At 47.3% G+C, this 19,839-nt stretch overlaps 1 long non-coding RNA gene across 2 annotated transcripts in view; it reads left to right on the forward strand.

Annotated features, from left to right (window-relative positions):
* Positions 1-6,105: 6,105 nt before the first annotated feature.
* Positions 6,106-19,839, forward strand: part of LOC309651750 — a 93,004-nt gene continuing 79,270 nt past the window's right edge. For both annotated transcript variants that reach the window (XR_014258361.1, XR_014258362.1), the window contains exons 1-2: positions 6,106-11,337; positions 18,068-18,404. This is a non-coding gene — a long non-coding RNA (uncharacterized lncRNA). The remainder of the gene's footprint in view (positions 11,338-18,067; positions 18,405-19,839) is intronic.

The following is a 19,839-nucleotide window of genomic DNA, read 5'->3' on the forward strand; positions in this document are numbered from 1 at the left end:
TACAGATCAGTTTTCCCCACTGTCCCGGCTTCCTTACAGGGGCGTCTCCAGAGACCACGTCCTCATAAATACATAGTCCTCAGAGGCGGTTTCCAGGGAGCCCCATCTATGATATTCAACATCCTGGTATCAAGAAGGCCAACGGTTGGGCTTCCCTGGTGGCGCAGTGGTTGAGAATCCGCCTGCCAATGCAGGGGACACGGGTTCGAGCCCTGGTCTGGGAAGATCCCACATGCCGCGGAGCAACTAAGCCCGTGAGCCACAATTACTGAGCCTGCGCGTCTGGAGCCTGTGCTCCACAACAAGAGAGGCCGCGACAGTGAGAGGCCCGCGCACCGCGATGAAGAGTGGCCCCCGCTCGCCGCAACTAGAGAAAGCCCTCGCACAGAAACGAAGACCCAACACGGCTAAAAATAATTAATAAATAAATAAATAAATTTATTAAAAAAACAAAAAGAAGGCCAACAGTTGGGCTTCCTTGGTGGCACAGTGGTTAAGAATCCACCTGACAATGCAGGGGACACGGATTTGAGCCCTGGTCTGGGAAGATCCCACATGCCGCAGAGCAACTAAGCCCATGCACCACAACTACTGATCCTGTGCTCCAGAGCCCGCGAGCCACAACTACTGAAGCCCGCGCGCCACAGCTACTGAGCCCGCACGCCTAGAACCCGTGCTCCGCAGCAAGGGAAGCTACCGCAGTGAGAAACCCACACACCGCAACGAAGAGAAGCCCCGCTAGCCGCAACTAGAGAAAGCCCGGGCGCAGCAACAAAGACCCAACACAGCCAAAAATAAATAAATTAAATAAATAAGTTAAAAAAAAAAAAAGCCAACGGTTAACCCAGCAGAGTAGGGAGTGGATTAGCTTTCAGCCTGGAGCACTCATGATACACAGCATGGAGTCCAAGGTCAGGGCTGGAGGCAGATGCGTGAAGGAAGAGATAAGGCTCGGCTCAAGCAGGAGGAACTGGGATGCAACTAGAACCCAGTCCAACATCCAATGGAACTGGGACCACAAAAGCCAGAGCCAAGAGGAGCAGAGTGGACCGAGGATGGACGTCACACTCCTTCAATAACACCTAAGCGGACCTTGTTATTTTTCACTGGAGCAGACTCAAGCGTGGTTGGGTGGAAAGGTCTTCTCGTGTGCCCTCCTGCCCACGCTCAGCTCCCAGCACTGAGCAGCCAGCAGCACCCACGCCTCCAGGCCCCATCCAAGCACTGTGTGTGCTTGCACTGACTGTGGTTGCACTTATTACCCTGGGGCGATCCCGGGACCCCCAAGCTAGGATCACATGGCACGTTCAGACGTGCCCAGAAACACCGTTTCCTATGAAGATGTGGCCAAGGAGACTGGCGAAAAATAGAGTTTCTTTGCTTTTAAGATTCCTCTTTAATTTCCCTGAAATTCTTTTAAACCCTGGGGCGTGTAGGCCATTGCCTGTTTTCAAGTTCATGGTAGGATTATTCCACCTAAATAATAGAGGGGCCGGGCCTTTGTAGCTTCGGCAGAGCCCCCTTCATGAAGCCTCCTATTGTTAGAGAAACAGACTCCGGGGATTGAATGCAGCGAATTCAGCTTTGAGGGGCGTGTACCAGAGTCCGGGGCTTCCGCAGGGAGGTGACTGAACGGCCCAAGGATTAATGTACTATTATTACATTACTCTTTAAGCTTCAAAGGTCTGCCAGGAGTGCTAAGCTCACTATCTAGTCCATGACATTTTAAGAACAAATAATACATTAATATATTTAATTTGAGAATAAACACATACATTACAGGCAAGGGATTTTGTCTATGCTGATAAGGCACCAAATGACCTTTCCAGCGCAATCCCAGCACGCAGAGCCGAAAAGGGACGTGTTCCAAAAAACCTTTTATATCTATTCGGCTGTAATGTGTGGGCTTTAATGCAGGTTTGGCCCGTGTGGTGCTGCAGCTACCACGGTCTTCAGAGATGGGAGCTTTTGCTATAATTACCCCCTTTGACGTTAATCTGCAGGAACACTCAGTCTTGTTGCCTCAAATTAGTTAATCAATTAAGTGTCAAACCACAAAATGTTGGAGGTTTGGGTTTGGATTTATTGTCTTGGCAGACACTTCCTCCTTCAGCCCCTTGGCTTCTTTTCTCCTTCTCCCTTGCAGGGGAGCTGGCTTTGCAAAATGACCAGTCACTCATTGTTTATTTCTGGCCTATTAGCAAAACAGTTGAAGTTGCATAAGCCTGGTGCCCAGGACTGGAGCAGCCCTGAGGTTGACGGCTTGGATAGCATTCAGGTGAAGTTGTGTATCTGTGGGGTTTTTTTAAATTTATTTTAATTAGTTACTTTTTTTTATTGGGGTATAGTTGCTTTACAATGTTGTGTTAGTTTCTGCTGTACAATGAAGTGAATCAGCTATACGTATACATATATCCCCTCCCTCTTGGACCTCCCTCTCACCCTCCCCCCCATCCCACCCATCTAGGTCACCACAGAGCACCTGAGCTGAGCTCCCTGTGCTATACAGCAGGTTTCATGCCTTTCCTGGGCTTCACTTAGCACAGCACAGAGTTGATGAGCTGGCCTCCTCCTCTGGGCTTGCTAAGCTCAGCCATTCTGGAGCCCACGTTAATTGATGGAAAGCCTTGTTTACCGTGACGTCACTCTCCCAAGGTGAGCCAGGGACAGGCAGCGGTGTTTCCAGAACGCCCTGCTCAGAACGTCTGTTTTCTCCAGGGTCCTTGGCTCCCCGCTAGCTGTGTCTGGACTTGCTGCCACTGTGGGCTCCAGGGGGACCTGGCGATGGCTGAGCAAACTGCCGAGGGGCCTGGACCAGGGCTCTGGGTCTGGCTGCCTGTGTATCCCGTGGGTTCCACTGACATCACCCCGAGAACAGATCACTTCCACTCCAGCCCACTCTCACCATCTGTCTCAGCTGAACCACATAAATGAGCTCACCCTCCAATCTCAGATAGGCACCACCAAAATCATGAGAATAATTCTACTTGGTGATGAAAAATACAAGGTAAGTAAGACATGGTCCCAGTATTTCAGGAATGTATAGTCTCATTGAAGAAACAGAGATTTATGTATGTAACAATCAAAAAAAGTAACACAGGGCAATGCATATATATTCAATGGCTAAGTTGTGTGCTCTGCCTATGTAGGGCTCATGGTCAGTATCAGTGTGGTCAGAACTACCTTGTTTCTTTCCTGGAGATTATAGGCCCTTTTTAGATTGATAGGTGGGCAGGCCATTCCCGTGGTTCCAAAGTCTGGGGATTAGTGCCTATCCACAGTGAGTTACATCCTTTTTAAACTTTGGGGAGTTAAAATGTCCTTTCTTTGTGATATAATGGTGACAGTCGATGGTCACTTTTTGAAGTCTAAATTTTGCGAAATAGAAAAGTTGACTGTACTGTGTTAGGTGCAAAAGATTTTATTGGTTTCGTATTTTATGTGAACGTTTTACTTCTCCATGAAATCCCAAACTCTGAATCCCCAAATCTACAGCACCCAAATCTGTCTTAATCTCATTTTACTGCTTCCGTGTTATAGTGGAGGAGATGACACAGAGAAGGCAGAACACTTGCCCACCACAAGCTCTTCCATCCTATGCCCCTGGGGTCCCCACAAAGTTGAGGACAGTTGGCGCTTCATTTCTAATGGTGCCACACTTTGGTCACTCTGTGTATTCCAGGCTACCAGCCTGCACTGATATTCCAGTGAAAACACTAGAAGGATTATAGAAATTTTCCACCTGGAAGAGACCTTAGGTATTGAATCTAACGCCTTCATTTCAGAGCAGAGGAAATTGAGGCTCAGAAAGGGGAAAGGCTTCCCCAAGAGCAATTGTCACCCCCCTCTACTTGGGGTTCAATGTCCATCATCCAGGGCATTGCTCTCGCCAGCAGCCCTCCTGGGTCCTAGATGCCAGACCCCTTGGGACTGCTTTCCTTCCCCTTGAACCGTGAGCTTCCTCCCTCACTAACTAATCCTGTGATCAGATGTGGGTGATTTCCAAAAAGCCCCTTTGGGGTCCCGCCGGTCCAAGTCAGAAGACTCAGATTACTGCTGGGTATTGCAAAGCCCTGGGGTTGGAGTCAGAGAGATCTGTATGCAAATTTCACAGCTTGGGCAAGTAGCTGAATCTCCATATAGCCATTGAGCCATCCTTGAAATATGGACACGAAACTTACCTGGCAAGCAGTTTTCAGCATCCACGTGATCATGTATGAAAAACAAGCAGGGCAGGTATGAGAAGTAGAAATTCTTCTCCCCAGCTTCCCTGAGCCTGTGCTGTTCTTCCTTAGGCTGAGAAACTGGTGGCAGAGGGAGGGCACAAGTCACACTGTACAGGTCTCAGTGTTGACCTTGCAAGTTTCCCCGCAAGATTAACCAGCCATGGTACCTGGAAGCCCTAAATTATCCTCATCGTTTAAAGAGTAATGAAAAAATCAAAGCAAGGTGGACCATATCCTTTAAGTTTCACCCAGTGTTGGGTTGCCTAATTCTCATTATCTTACCTGTGTTTTAATGAAGCCTTGAGGAAGTCTTTATTTACTTATGTATTTATTATTTAATTGAAGTATAATTGATTTACAATGTTGTGTTAGTTTCAGGTGTACGGCGCAGTGATTCAGTTATACATATATATATGTATGTATACATTCTTTTTCAGATGCTTTTCCATTATAGGTTATTATAAAATATTGAATATAGCCCCCTCTGCTCTACAGTAGGTCCTTGTTGTTATCTATTTTATATACAGTAGTGTGTATACGTTAATTCCAAGCTCCTAATTTATCCCTCCCCCCCCCAACCCTTTCCCCTTTGGTAACCAGAAGTTTGTTTTCTATGTGGGTCTATTTCTGTCTTGTATATAAGTTCATTTGTAGCATTGGTTTTTAGATTCCACATATAAGCAATATCATATGATACATGTCTTTCTCTGTCTGACTTACTTCACTTAGTAGGAAGTCTTTTCTTAGAGTGGGATAAGAAATTCCCTCTGACTTCCTAAGCAGCTCGCTGGCCTGCACGTGGCTTTGCAATCCAAGCCTCGCAGGAGCCCTGTGACCTTGGAGTATCCACAAGCCTAGAGGAGAAGGAATGGGCCAGTTGAGTCAAGGTCCTTTGGCCAGTCTGGTCTTATATGTCTGCCCATTGAAAACTGAACCTTCTGTTCTTTTCTCAGCCCTTTAGATTCTTTCATTTCAAATTTCCCTTAACACATATAAAACATGCCAAAAAAAAAAAAAAAATCCCTGGACACCAAGGATGTGCCTCTCCTCCAAGGAGGCTTGGGTGGGTGAGTCACTCTGCCTGTTTCCTTGCCCATCTGCCTGCCTGCAAGACTCACCGTCAGGGCTTTTGTTTCCTCAAGCGATGATTTATGCCGGTGGACCCCGGGCAGGGAAAAGTCGAGTATCAATTCCGCTGGGTTACCGTGTTAAATGACCAATGCACGGATGCTTACTGCTGCCTCGGGAGCAGTGAAAGCCCTTCGACTCCCGACGCTGCTGTCCCCCCACTCTGTTGACGTTCAGTTAAAAATGTAAATAAAAAGACTGCACTTTGGAGAGAGTCAGCTGAGGAGGGCGGAGGGAAAATTGCAAAAGCGAAGTTTATTGATCCCCTGGTCAAGATTGATGGCACAATAAGAGCGGGAGGCGAAGAGTGATTTTGCTTTTGAAAACGTTGATGAATAAGCACTCAGGGGCAACAGACAGCCGGTCCCACGGAGTGATGGACGGTGGTGGGGGGAACAAGGTGCGTTTTCATACGTGGGTGAAAGGAGAGGAAGACTTATTAAAAAAATGAATGACCACGTGTGGCAGGGATATGCCGGTAGGGAGAAGAAAGCCATTGATTTATGTGTACTACTGGCATTTGAAAATTCAATAAAAACATTGACAAATGAGACGCAAACCTGGCCACAGGACAGCGCTGGGCCTGGGGTGGAGAAACAAAATGCCAAGGTCAGGGAGAAGGAACAGAAAAATATGCTTATGTTGGAAAGCCTTTATGCTAACTCGTCCGCCTAAAGACATTAAGAAAAATCCTTCTGTGATCAGTGCCCGGCCCTCTGAGTCTGCAGGGCGGGCCGGGCAAGGGGAGGGGGAGGGGGGAGGCGGATGGTGGGACTAGGGTGTCCCCTCTCCTCCTGCGGCCTGAACAGAGACTGTTTCTCACTGGCCACTGGGTGGCTGGCTTCCTTGGGCCTCCTTGCCCTGCTGCCAGAGTCCGAAACAAAAGCACCCTCACAGCTGGGGAAATTTCCCTGTTCTGTCCGGGGCTATTCGTTCCTGGGGTCCCGTTGCCAGCACTTTACCTGCACTGCCTTTGTTTTTTATTCACCGCCATTTGTGTAATGTTGTCAGTCCCCATGTGGTGGGTCCTCTGGTCCCTGAGGACAGGCCTGTTTTAGGGCTCAGTAACGCTCCCGGGATCTTGCAAATGAGTAAATGAGTGTGACGGGCCACCTCTTTGACTTAGGCACCCAGTGGTCTTTCTCTTCCTTTCTCCACTCCCTACTCAGTCCTGAGGTTTTTTCCTGAAATATCTTCCCTTTGCTCCCATCCAATCACCCATCCATTCATCCATCCATCCATCCATTCACCCATCCACCCATCCATTCATCCATCCATCCATCCAGTCTGTGTGAAGGAGGGGCTCTGCACTTGGCACTGGGCCAGATGGAAAGTATAGACATAATCTGTGACTTAAGAGTTTGGGCAGAATCTTCTGTTGAGCATTGCTTCTCTTTGGAAACAATGGATACAGAGCTCTTAGCACCCATTACTCTTCCCAATCACAGAGGTTCTCAAATGTCACACTGATGGCTGCCTTTCCAAGAAGTCTCTCTGTGGGCCAAGCTGAGCTGCCCTGGGGCTTCTGGGTTTGCTTTGCTTCAAGCCACCCTTGGCAATACTGTATCCACGCCTTTTCTTGGCTCTCTCAACTTATCGCCCACTGTTACTCATCTAAAGAAGGACACTGGAAACAGAGCAAACCTGAAACAATGCTCCCTGACTGCCTGGATATGTGGGAGCACACACACATATACACACATACACACACAGACACACAGACACACACACAAACACATACACACACAAACACACATACACACAAACACACATACAAATACACATGCACATACACACAAACACATACACAAACACATACCCAGACACATATACAAACAGACACACACACACACGTGTGCACACGGGCCCTGCCCCTTGACCGCAGCGCCCTGCAAGAGCTGGCCTTTGACCTGGGGCCTGCGTGGCCTCGTGGTTCCCATGGACACTGCCCCCACTCCTCTGCCTTTCACCTCAGCGTCCTGGGGATCCACATGCTGACCGTGTGACTCTGTGATTTTAACCTTTCAGCCACTTAACACGTTCCCTTCTCGAGGGCTGGTGGCCTGTCAGCGAGGCTCTTTGCTCCGTCGCCACTTCTGCCCTTGTCCCCCACGGGCTTCCTGTGACATCTTCTCCAAATGCTACAAGGAGAGGGGGCTTGAGCAGAAACAGAAATCCTTGCTAACCTCCTCTTGGAAACATCTGGAGCAGCAGCCGCTTCCAGGGGCTTGTCCAGGGGCCTGAGCCAAGTGGACGGAAGGACCATGGGCCCAGCTGTGGGTCCCTGATGTCTTCTTTGGGTTTCCGCAGGTCTCCACAGGCCTCCAGGAGTTCACTGAAGTTTCAAGTTTGAACATTTTATTAACTTGTACAATGCAACTATGTCTTCTTTTCTCTGCTCTGCTTTTCCCATTTGCCTTAGTTCCTAGTGGCAGATACAGGTAATAAAGAGCTGAGGGCTGGGATGGTGCAGTGGACAGATCGTGAGAGCCAGTCCCAGGTTTCACCAGCCTCCTTGTGGATTCCCAGCCCACGGTTTGAAGAAGGCTTTCGTAAATCTGTTCTTGTCTGTTTAATGACCACAGGCATAGCTATCAGAATCATCTCTTACCAATTCTTTGAGAAAACTCACATTAATCACCTTGGGGGAGCCACTTAGCTAGGCCAGTGAATACCATAAGGATCCTGCCTTCCCAGATTCACGGGGTGGGGCTGGGGGATTAGAGAATCTTACACGTACAAGCAAATGACTGCACTTCACCAGTATATCTCACAGGGCCTAGAACAGGTTTGGCATCTGGCAGTCACTCAACAAACATGTGTTGAATCAGTGAATGAATACAATGCATTAAGCGCTACGATAGAGAAATGGAAGTGTGCCCTGGGGATATGGAAGCTTCATTTTGTGTCTGAGAATTAAGAAAGCCTTAACAGGAGAGATGGCATTTGAATTTCGCCTGGAAGCATGAATAAGAATTCAGAGAATGAAGCAAAATCCCTCAGGTTAAAGTAAAGGATGGAGTGAACGGGTCACGTTGGAGTCAGACCAGTTCATAGGGAGCCGAGCTAGTTCAGGTGAGTGACAGGGGGTGAGTTAACCTAAAAGTAATCATCACTGACATTTTTTGGAGCACTCACCCTGTGTTAAGTGTTTTCACGCTGGCTATGCGGTGTACTTTCAGCCATGTTCTCATTTGATCTTTACGACCTTATTTTTACAGACGAGGACACTGAGATTCAGAAAGGCTCGTGAGAGTGGCATGGACATATGTACACACGACCAAATGTAAAACCGATAGCTAGTGGGAAGCAGCCGCATAGCACAGGGAGATCAGCTCCGTGTTTTGTGACAACCTAGAGGGGTGGGATAGGGAGGGTGGGAGGGAGACGCAAGAGGGAGGGGATAGGGGGATGTATGTAAATGTATAGCTGATTCACTTTGTTATAAAGCAGAAACTAACACACCACTGTAAAGCAATTATACTCCAATAAAGATGTTAAAAAAAAAAAAGACTTGGCCACCTCCTGTGGGTCCTTAGATGGTGAACTAGTGCTGGAACCCAGGTCAGTCTGACCCAAAGTCCGTGATGTTAAGCGCCAGGCGGCAGGGAGTTTCCAGAAAACCTGATTCTTGAGAAGACGCTGACTCAAAGCTGGCAGGCTGCCTGGCACCTAGCCGTTACCGTCAACATTGCATGGATGAGTCAGTAGTGACCTGGGCCTGGGAGACCGAGGGGCTTGGCTCTTTTCCTTGAACTATACCCCCAGGAAGGAAGGAAGGGAAGTGTGCAGGGAATCTCGCTGGGCATTAAAGTGAGCGTAAACCCTACACGAATTGACTTTTAGTCACAGAAGATAATCGTTTGTCACAAAACATCGGAGCTGGCAAGTGACTCAGATAACCTCCTCAGAGGTTCTCAAAAGTGGTTTCTGTTTCCCCAGGGAAATTCCTTTCTCCAGACACAATCCACAGCTCACCTGGGAGGGAGGACGGACAGAGGAAAAGTGGGGCTGCTCTGTCTGGATGGAGGTGGGAGTGGGGTTGCCGGAAGGTTCAAGCCCCAACGTTCAGCCTCCTCACGTCCCCGCAGTAGGTGCTGATGTGCCCTGACGGACTCTTAGGGCAGATGGAACATCCTCTGAAACCCCTGGACGAGGTCAAGAGCTGCGGAGAAACCTCTGGGGAGGGAAGGAGGCAGTGGCCGGCACACAGCTGGGGCCACGCGACGCCCCGAGTCAGCTACAGCTCTTGAGCCTCGTGGACCCTAATCATTTTAGGCAAATTAAATAAGGACATAGGAGAAGGTCCTCCTGAGCAGTTTCCAGGGATTTGCTGCCCGGCTGGCTTGGGGGACAAAAGTGATCAGGGCCTCCTAGCGATTGATTCCATTATTTTCCTGCATTCTCTCCGGTTCCAACCGCCACCCAGTTAGGCATGGGGTGGGGGGGCTGCTCAGGGCTGAGGTGCAGGAATTCTCTCCTGGCAGGTGTCCGGGGACCCTGGGGAGCCTCTTTAAGAGCAGTAGAAGCAGCTTCTTCGTCTTTACGTTTCCTCCAGTCTAGATACATTGCTGAGAGTGAAAGCTTGCATTTGTTGACTGAATAATAAAAGTTTGTCTTCCTTGAAAGTACTGCTTGCCATGAGGCTCCCATCTGTTTTGCTAAGACAGCTACTCCAATTTTAGGTATTTTCTTCCCTAAACCTCTTTTTTTTTTTTTTTTTCAGTGAGGCCACACCCTTTGTTCACAGAGACACAGATGGGACCAGGGCGGGGGGCGGGAGGGGGAGGAGGCCGGGACACGCCACATGCCACCACTTTGAGCATCTCTGCTCCGGGAGCGTTGAGGCAGTGACCCAATCCCCATCTGCTTCCTGCAGGGCCGCTGTTAAGGGTCAATAACACGTCTTTCGTGAGCATGTTAACAATGACTGTTTCTTACCAATCTTACTTCTCCTAAGAGGCAATGCAGGCAACTGGCCCACAGCTGCCCTGGCCACGAGCTTGACTAGCCCGGGGCTGCCTCGGCATCCGGTCCCAAGTGGGCACTGCCAGGCTGGACAGAGGGAAGGAAGGACAGGTCCCAGTGTCCTGAGAACATTGAAGGTGGGCGTGGGGCAGGGGTGGGAGGTGGAGGCCCCTGCCTACTACCTTGGCCATTTCCGGGGAGGCAGGTCCCGGTGACCCAAGGAGCTGATGTGCCAGGAGGTGCTCTGCAAACTGCTTTTAGGCAAACTTGCCTCTTCTCCCAGGCAGGGGTGGAAATTCTCTTCCTGTGGAAGCAGATTGTCCATCTGTCCAGGCCAACTCTGTGGCCTAAGTGCTGTGTGGCCTCCAGCGCATCTCTGAGCCTGGGTTTCCTTGTCTGGAAAGCGGGGATAATAACACTCACCTCATAAAACGTTGTAGGGATTGTAGGTCATTCGCGACTGTGAAGTTCTGTGAGAGCTATAGTGCGCCGTGTAAATGAAAAATTATTTCCTGGAGCCCTTGAGGCAGAGAAGAGGTTTCCCTCTCATGATCTCGTGGTGTGGGAAAACCACCATCAGGCCGTCTGTAGGAGCTCTCAGGGCCGGGGTTCTGAAGGATCAGTCAAGGGCAAGGAGGAGTAATACGACAGATGCATGCTCGCTCTGGGTTTGTCTTTTCTCTTGCTGTTTCTGGATAGGTGGCCGGGGCGTCTCCTTCCACACCCCATGACTCACCAAGTGGGAAATGGGCAGGGTCCTTGTCTTCGTTTTACCCAAAGCTTTTGACTCTTTCCCAGGATGTGGGCTCACGGTTAGACGTGCTAGGTGGAGCCAGTCTGGTTTAACTTAGTCCCTTTCTGGTCTGATCACTTTGCTGGCAGAGGGTCGGCTGTTGTCGTTTACAACCTTCCCACTCAGGGCCGCTGCAGTCCTTGGATTCCCTCAGAGCCGAGAAAGTGGTGGGACAAAGACAGAGGGACAGACAGACAGACTGAGGTTGCAAAATTCTGATAAGTGAGTCTGGAAAAAAGAGATCTCCCTTCACTGCTTTGGGAGGTGGCTATGACAGTGAGGTCATATGTATATTAGTGAATACGAAGATGAGGTCATGTTGATATGTGCATTTCACGGCTGTGATTTCTGAAGACAATGGCCAGAGAATCAGACTCACGCTGTCTACTCCCCACTGTTAGGCTGAGAATACAGAGGAAGAGCCAGTAACACCAGGAAGATCACAGCCACGGCCAAAGCTGTTTCCTGACGCCCTGTTTGCCTGTGTTTTTTTTCACGACTACTTGCCATCATCTTGGCCAATAGTAGGTCAGGATATAAAGCTTGAGGGATGGGTAGATACGCATTGCCCATTTTCTTATATATACCATGAAGTACCAACTTCAGACATCAAGTGAAATAAAGAGAAAAAATAGGATCTGACGTCCTGTGATATAAAATGTTTATTAACTGGGATATAAATGGCATTTATTTGTTGGCAAACCTAACCTACAGGAAAACGAAGACCTAGCGTGGAATTCCATTTGCTAAAAACATACTCTTTCTTCTTGGAGGTGGGATAAAATGTGTCAGCAACTTGATGGGGGTGAGGAGAAGATAGAGAGAACACAGAGACTATTAATGAAACGTTTTCCTTCGGGTTTAGTTCCTGGCTTCAGCTCACGGCAGCTGAAATCCCGGTTCCACTACTTATTTCCCATGTGTCTCAGGACAAGGTACTTAGCCTCTGTTTCCCCCTCTTTCCTCCTTTATAAACTGGAGATAATAGTAAAAATCATTCTCTCTTGTTATGAATATTAAATGAGTTAATACAAGTAAATTACTAGAACAATGCTTGGTTTGTGGTAAACATTCAACCAACGGGAGCTACTGATATTATTCCAATGGAAAATTGCACTTGACTGTGAGCCCCGTGAAGGCAGGGGCATGACTGCCTGTCTCACCACCTCGATGTTTAGCAGAGTGCTTGGGGCCCAATAGACCCCTAATAACTATTTGTTGACTGAACAATGGGAAGAGTCTGGCTCCATGGAAGTTGTCTAAACTGTAGAGTTCAGAAAGTGTCGAAAGGCGTAATTTGGGATTGTGAGGATAAAGTCAGCAGTTTCCACACCTCAGCAGTGACTGAGATGACACAGAGAGACCCTGGCATTGTGAGTCTGAGGCTCAGACCAAGCAGGCCAACACCTGATTTTCAGCATGGCGGCGCCTAAAAGCTAGTGAAGGGTAGAATTGTCTATAACCAGTTGGATAGTCGAGTCGTTCACACAAATGCTAACAGTGGCATCGAGGGTCCACAGCGCATAATCAAGGAACCAGTACTCCCCCTCCAATTCCAGCTTGCAGTATTTCTAGTCGTGTTGTTTGGGTGAGGACCAGTGGTCAGGGGTACAGGGACTGCCACGAGGTCGTGGGGTGATGGGAGATGAAGGGTCTCTTTCTCCGAGGCAGCTGGGCTTGTTTTAATGGGCAAGGTCAGCAATGAAATGACCAGGAAGAGAAATTGCTGTCATTATGCATCAGTGGCAATCTTCTATCAATGATTCCCCCTGTACCGTTCCCTTTGCCACGGGCTGAAGCAAACATGGCCCTAATCAGTTTTACATCTCCGTTTAATTTTATTGGAAAGAAGAGCTGGCAATGCATCACAGAGGCCGGGTGTGACACGAAAGGTGACCCCCCGCCAACTTAATGGCACAATACATAACCCTTAATGAAGTTGCTATCTTGTCCCTCTTTGGCTGTCTCAGCCCCATGATTTACGATGGCATCATTTTGCTTTGCCCTCTTTTCATTTCAGCTTTGACAAAGTGGATGGAACAATTATCTTCGTTATCGGCCAGAGCAGTAGAAATGTGATAGTTGGGAGATTTCTGCGGGTGGAAGGCCTTGGCTGGGGATCAAAACCAATGGTGAAATGTGCTTAGGAATTTTTTTTCTCCTCTTCCCTTCTTCCTGTGACTGTGGGCTCTTGAAGATGGATGGTGTATCCCAGAGAGCGGTGTGAGTCCTGTATCATTGTGGCAAGAAGTAATTTCAGGAGACGGGGAGGCTGCAGATAGAACAGAGCTTGGAATTTTGCAGTTTGTTCTCTCTGAGCTCCTTATATTTGCTTTTCCGTGCACACCCAGGCCAAGTTCTCGCTATCACAGCTTTATCTCCCATCCATTTGCAGGAATGGAACATAGATTTTTCTATTTTATAAATGATACCCTGCATTTATTTTGTCTAATTAAATGTTGTTTATTCATTCACTACTCAATCAACATTTATTGGGTGCCGCCTAGATATTAAACAAAATTAGGGGCTGTGGAAAGACAGAGAAGGAATAGTGATGGATTTAATCCTCAAGAAATGGTATATTCGACCAATAGAAATAAGACGTGAATATAAGTGAAGGTAACATAAAATGGGAAGGGATTTGCATATCAAGAGCTGAGGGCGGAGGGTCCTGGGTTGTTCACAGGAAGGAGAATTTATTTCCAAAATGAGAGCTGGACCTTAAAAGGGGAACAGGATGTGGACAGATAAAAATGAGATGCATTTGTATCTATCATCTTTTTTTTTTTTAACATCTTTACTGGAGTATAATTGCTTTACAATGGTGTGTTAGTTTCTGCTGTATAACAAAGTGAATCAGCTTTATGCATACATATATCCCCATACTCCCTCCCTCTTGAGCCTCCCTCCCACCCTCCCTATCCCACCCCTCTAGGTGGTCACAAAGCACGGAGCTAATCTCCCTGTGCTATGCGGCTGCTTCCCACTAGCTATCTGTTTTACATTTGCTAGTGTATATATGTCCATGCCACTCTCTCACTTTGTCCCAGCTTACCCTTCCCCCTCCCCATGTCCTCAAGTCCATTCTCTACATCTGCGTCTTTAGTCCTGTCCTGCCCCTAGGTTTGTCAGAACCATCTGTGTTTTAGATTCCATATATAAGTGTTAGCATATGGTATTTGTTTTTCTCTTTCTGACTTACTTCACTCTGTATGACACACTCTAGGCCCATCCACCTCACTACAAATAACTCAATCTCGTTTCTTTTTATGGCTGAGTAATATTCCATTGCATATATGTGCCACATCTTCTTTATCCATTCATCTGTTGACGGACACTTAGGTTGCTTCCATGTCCTGGCTATTGTAAATAGTGCTGCAATGAACATTGTGGTACATGACTCTTTTTGAATTATGGTTTTCTCAGGGTATATGCCCAGTAGTGAGATTGTTGGGTCGTATGGTAGTTCTATTGTTAGTTTTTTAAGGAAACTCCATACTGTTCTCCATAGAGGCTGTATCAATTTATATTCCACCAACAGTGCAAGAGGGTTCCCTTTTCTCCACACCCTCTCTAGCATTTATTGTTTGTAGATTTCTTGATGATGGCCATTCTGACTGGTGTGAGGTGATAGCTCATTGTTGTTTTGATTTGCATTTCTCTAATGATTAATGATGTTGATCATCCTTTCACGTGTTTGTTGGCAATCTGTATATCTTCTTTGGAGAAATGTCTATTTAGGTCTTCTGCCCATTTTTGGATTGGGTAGGTTGTTTGTTTTTTGACATTGAGCTGCATGAGCTGCTTGTATATTTTGGAGATTAATCCTTTGTCAGTTGCTTCATTTGCAAATACTTTCTCTCATTCTGAGGGTTGTCTTTTTGTCTTGTTTATGTTTTCCTTTGCTGAGCAAAAGCTTTTCAGTTTCATTAGGTCCCATTTATTTTTATTTTCATTTCTCTAGAAAGTGGGTCAAAAAGGATCTTGCTGTGATTTATGTCATAGAGTGTTCTGCCTATGTTTTCCTCTAAGAGTTTTATACTGTCTGGCCTTACATTTAGGTCTTTAATCCATTTTGAGTTTATTTTTGTGTATGGTGTTAGGAAGTGTTCTAATTTCATTCTTTTACATGCAGCTGTCCAGTTTTCCCAACATTACTTATTGAAGAGGCTGTCTTTTCTCCGTTGTATATCCTTGCCTCCTTTATCAAAGATAAGGTGACCATATGTGTGTGGGCTTATCTCTGGGCTTTCTATCCTGTTCCATTGATCTATATTTCTGTTCTTGTGCCAGTACCATACTGCCTTGATTACTGTAGCTTTGTAGTATAGTCTGAAGTCAGGGAGCCTGATTCCTCCTCTATCATCTTATAGACAATGCAGATATAAAAATAGGGAGTAGGGTAGATAATCAGACCAGATTTTGGTAGCAGTTTCATGTTATTCTGCCAAAAAAGATAGGAGAGGTTTTGGGTCAGGGCAGTAATCAGTCAGTGTTTCAGTTTGTGCCTCCAGATATCCAAGTGGAGATGAGAATATAGTGTTTTGTTGAAGAACGAAGAAATTTACTTATAATAGCAACTTCTGATGGGCAGGACGTCCAGTTCATGGGCTGGACGTCCATGTTGGGAACTTAGGCCCTGGTGTCCTTTGCTGGTGGAGGCTTATGGATGGTACACTCTTACATTGACTAGATAACTTTGTCTCTGGGCACCGTATTTTTCAGATAGATAAGCTTGCAAAATCCACTCCGAAAGTCTTTCTTTCCATTGTATCTGACTCAGAGAGAATTGCAATTAGTTTTCACTTACCTATGGGTTCTATGAAGTCCAAAGATAATTGGTTGGAGGTTCTTTAACCAATGAGACTCTCTTGGCAAATACCACCTAAATGAGGCCTGTGCTATTAATGGGATTGTTGAAATGGTGACAGTTTCACCACAGCCTTCTTCTCAGGTAGATGGAGAGCTGTAACGCTGACATGGTTAACTGGGGTCTAAAGTAGATCCTTCATATCAATCTGCATGTAAGTAAATTTAAAAATAAATATGTCATATAAATCGACATATGTGTATACAGGGAGCCCATTTCCGGAAAAGTCAATATACAATCCATTTCATCTCTGCCTCTCGTTCTGTTCGGTGTCTAGAGAGTGAGGGGAGCAGGGAGAAAGGCGGTTCCACATCCTGACTCTATTTTCTAAAAGTAGCACATACTCAATACTTAACTTTCAGCTAGTTCGTTGACATGATGGTTGGTTAAGTCTGTAGTTAAAAATACGCGAGGTTGCAGCATGAAAACATGGCTAACACCATTCAAAATGCGATGCAAATCTCAACAGTCAGACTGCAAAGCACACAGAAGGGGGTACAAGAGTGGCATTTTGTTCTTCTCTTGTCCCCACGTCCAACCACGGAAGCAGGCTTCCTTCCCACCCACCTGCCCTGCCCAACGAGGTATATTCATCACTGCCTGTGGTGTCAAAACTGGCCTCACTTTTGTCCCTCATGGGTGCTGTGCAGGATGGAGAGACTTGAAAAACAGGAGAAACATCAACCAAACAACCAGGGCTGTTTGTTTTTGTATTCCCTTGTTGCAGTCTCCACGGGGAGGCGGAGGTCCCTTTTCCCCTGTCCTTCTCCTTACTGCTGTCAGGTGGGGGAGGGGAAGGGCCTCGGTAACCCAGAATACAAGCTTGTCTGTCATGGGCAGCGCCACATGTCCGAGGACCACCCAGGGGCTCCCCCTGAACACGCAGTAGAGGGTGATGGGATAATCTTTGGGAAAGAAAACCAGACATTTTTTGGCTGGAGTTGGGGAAAAAGGGAGGTGGGGCTGGGACCCCGCTGTTACTTCCTTTGATCTCAGTACATTGGAAAGGTCTTTCCCCTGATTCCTGCTGATATTTCCTGATGGAAATTTCTTCCATTGACAGAGATACAGATGGAGTTTAGCGACATGGGACTGCAGACACACTCTGGGATAATGAAAAAATGCCCAGGGTGGCCATATGCTCCATGGCCATTTGTTAGAAGGCACTCCAGTTGGGTGAATACATAATAGCATTTTTGACAGCATTGACTAAGGGATCTCCTCAGTATTTCTATGTCTTTTTGCATTTGTTGGTCTAACATGTGTAAATTTTGAAATTTTAGTCCTGTTTGTTAACATTCTTTATGCAGCGTTCTTTCGTCCAATCCCCAGATTTCTTTCCAAGCTATCAGAACACCCTGGGGCAAGTCCAAACTCAGAGACCAGATTCTATCTTCTGTGCCATTTCCTTAAGATCTCAATTGTGACCTTCCTTTCCTCTTATTTGAAAAGATGTCTTCCAATTAACCATGATGCATGAATGAAGGTAGTGATAATTAATATTATCAACATAACAGCAATCATTTATTTAGCATTTACAGCTTAATTGTAGACATTATGATTCTGGTTTCATAATTGTGGAAACTGAAGATCTTCAAGGATTTAGCCCAAGGCAACATGATTAGTAAATACCAGATTCAGGATTAGGATCCAGGTCAGCTTAGTCCAAAGCTTCCAGAATTCCATGCTTTCCAGAATACCACGTATCTGTCTATCTTGGGGATGGAACCATTGACAAGAGTGTTTGGTTGTAAAACATACCCCTTGGAGGCAACTGCCCTTCAAGATTCGATCCCTGGCTCGTTGTATAACCTCAGGTTGCCAGGTTGCCAAGATATTTTTCTTGAAATACCTGTCTTTTCTATCCTGTTCCTTTGTGGAACAGCTTTTTTTATTTGTTTGTTTGCTTGAGTATTCTAGGCTTAGGATTTATCCAAATATTACTTAATTCTATGTATTTCTTTACTCCTAGGGTGTTGAGGGTAACTTTGCAAAACCAAGCACACCAAGTTTTGGGGAGATTAAAAACCCAAGCCATCATTTATCCATGTGGTGACCTGACTCCTTTCCTTTGGCAGAAAGGGCAGAAATACCAACGTGGAAACATCTTCCAGTGCGGCAATTTGTAGGAGAGAAAGGTGTTCAGTTAAAGGGAGAACGTTCTGACCCAGAACGAAGCCAGGACCATTTGGAACCCAGGTTCTGAACAGGCGCACACAGTGACGAGTCCCCCTCAGGCTTTCTGATGTCGATGGAAACTGAAACTGTGCACGGGCCCGAAAAACGTGCTCTGCGTGGAGGTCGGAGGAGCAGACCTGGGACATTTTTCTCCCTTTTCCAGCACTGCAGTCAGTATCTCTTCTGTATAATTCGGGCCACACTCTGAGCCAAGGTGAGCCGGGTGGACCCCATGGTCAAGGTAAGACGCGCAACCTGCCAGGTTGAAAGTAAAAGGCTCATTTCGGAGATGCATTTGCTTCCTTTCTTGGGACAGATTAAAAAAAAACACATACCTTCTGGTAGGACTTTATCTCCTCATTTCCCTCTCCCAGGGTTCCAGCTCATTTCTCTCCAGGTCTAGCTCTTTTCTGGTGCAACGTGGCATGCTCCTAAGTCAGTCAGCCTAGCTCATTCCTGAGTAGTATGAGACATACTTCTAAACTCACCCTCTCTGGTCAGGCCCTTGGTTTCCTAAAGCTTCGTGTGTCTTTTTCCGAGGTCAGTTTGGCTCTTTCCCCTGGTCACTGATGCACCTGAGCAGTGGAGCCGGGGGATGGGCGGTAAAGAGGGAAGACACAGGTTCTTGGCGGGACATTAAGGACCATTAAACTGTGTCTTGCAAAGAGGCTGCCATCTGCCCAGGGACATCCGAGGTGGGCCGAGGCTGTGTCTTGGAGGAGGGGGCGCAGCTCACAGCTGATCGCCCGGCTCCTGGCTGGCACAGCCTGGCTGGCTAGCTGCTGGAGACCTCAGAGGCCGTGGACTCCCCAGACTGCCTTATGAGACCTCCAGCAGCCAGAGGCCTTTTCTCCCTGTCATCTTCCCCACGTTCTGAGAGGGCAAATGACAGCTCTGGACACCTAAATAGTGGGATGAGTGTGCGAAAGGGAGCCTCTCTCTCTTTTGCCCTGCCTCTTCCCAAACCTTTATCAGCAAACCTTTTCCAGGTCCAGATGCCTACACCCAGCGACACTTTATCACCGATTCCTCCTCGGCTTCTACTTTTACTAGGACATGATTTCATTCATTTGTGTCCTTCAGGGACAGAGATGAAGGAGATTATTGAGTTCTCACATTGGCCCATCTCTCCCAAACCCGGAACCTGCTTGTTTCTGTTTCCATTGTCCCCGCTCTCTTTCTCAGGCTCTGATTTTGAGCCACCTCCATGCACCCTGCCCCACTTTTTAAAAAAATCTGAGAACCCATGCCAGGGCTTACCTCTGGCAAAGGATTTGTCCTCAGAGCAGGCAGCAAATCTGTTCCCTTGGCAGAAGGCGGAAGCCATACCTTATGACATTCCCCCAATCACCCAGCCAGGCCACAGGGCAGCCAGCATGTCCGCAGGGGGTGGGCATCACATATGTAAACAGAAATTGCTCCCCTGTAGGAAGCGGTTTCCACTGACATTGCTTGTCACCTCCGAGAAGAGCAAGCAGAATGATGTATTTGGTTCTGGAGGGAGGGTGGGAGGGGGATTAGGCGGGGCTGCTTTCTCGTCTTTTAAAGGAAGGGAAGCCGAGGCACAGGAGGGCCAGAGGGCCATGATCAGACTTCTGGAAGGTGTGAGTGGAGCTGCTGGAACACGGGGCCTCAGAGCCTTCCCCATATACTGAGCCGCTTTCACAGGGGGGCAT

The sequence above is a fragment of the Balaenoptera physalus genome (genome assembly GCF_965194825.1).
Source record: "Balaenoptera physalus genome assembly, chromosome: 21".
Classification (NCBI taxonomy): domain Eukaryota; kingdom Metazoa; phylum Chordata; class Mammalia; order Artiodactyla; family Balaenopteridae; genus Balaenoptera; species Balaenoptera physalus.